Source organism: Symsagittifera roscoffensis, unplaced genomic scaffold (genome assembly GCF_963678635.1).
Source record: "Symsagittifera roscoffensis unplaced genomic scaffold, txSymRosc1.1 SCAFFOLD_365, whole genome shotgun sequence".
NCBI lineage: Eukaryota > Metazoa > Xenacoelomorpha > Acoela > Convolutidae > Symsagittifera > Symsagittifera roscoffensis.
In genome coordinates this window covers 2,387-3,579 of record NW_026971274.1, presented here as the reverse complement: position 1 = coordinate 3,579, position 1,193 = coordinate 2,387, and positions in this window count along the sequence as shown.

Here is a 1,193-nt window from a genome sequence, read left to right as displayed (position 1 = left end):
ATATGACCCGGTACGCAGTAGATCTTTTTGGAGATTTTGCTGAAAGGTGGTGGTGCATAATCAAGAAAGAGTCGGTGGTGCATGAGTGTAAGAGAGACGGTGGTGCATGAGACTGGGGATTGGCTCCCAGTCAAAGTAGCTTGCTCGGTGGTTGATGATAGCAAGAAAGAGTCGGTGGTGCATGAGAGTAAGAGAGACGGTGGTGCATGAGACTGGGGATTGGCTCCCAGTTAAAGTAGCTTGCTCGGTGGTTGATAATAGCAAGGAAGAGTCGGTGGTGCATGTGAGTAAGAGAGACGGTGGTGCATGAGACTGGGGATTGGCTCCCAGTTAAAGTAGCTTGCTCGGTGGTTGATAATAGCAAGGAAGAGTCGGTGGTGCATGATAGCATGATGTTCCTTCATGGTTCATCTAAGAGTTGGTCTAGCTAAGGTTAGATTGGCTCAAGGTAGTCCTTAATGGATCACCTTAGATTCCCGAAAGATAATTCAAAGAGAGTTGACCTGATGCAAGTTAGGTTAACTCAAGGTGATCCTTGTTGGTGATCCTTAGTATGATGGTGGTGCATTAGCAAGAAAAACGGTGGTGCATGATAGCTTGAGACTGGGGATGGGCTCCCAGTCAAAGTAGCTTGCTCGGTGTGGATGATAGCAAGTGAGAGTCAGTGGTGCATTATAGCAAGAGAGAAGGTAGCCAAATGTCTCGTCATTGTTGACGCCAAAATCAGGTAGCCAAATGCCTCGTCATTTTTGACGCCAAAAGCAGGTAGCCAAATGCCTCGTCATTTTTGACGCCAAAAGCAGGTAGCCAAATGCCTCGTCATTGTTGACGCCAAAAGCAGGTAGCCAAATGCCTCGTCATTGTTGACGCCAAAAGGAAGTCGCTCAAACTTGGGTATTCTGTTGATCAAAAAGCTGTTTAGATGGTAGCTTAGGAGTAACTTCTCCTAGATAAGCTTGTTTGTTGGTCGTTTAAACAGTGTACGATTTTCAGTTTGCTTTCGTTAGAGAAAGACTGAGGAAAGCGAAGGCCCGAATGCTTAAGAACAGGGTGATCTATGCTTGGGTAATCACACTTAGTACGAGAGGAACAGTGTGTTCAGTTCCCTGGTTTCAAGCGTCTGCCTGAGAAGGCGGATGCGAAGCTACAATTGATGACCTAAAGCGTAGATTGAATTGCTCTATCTGCATCAT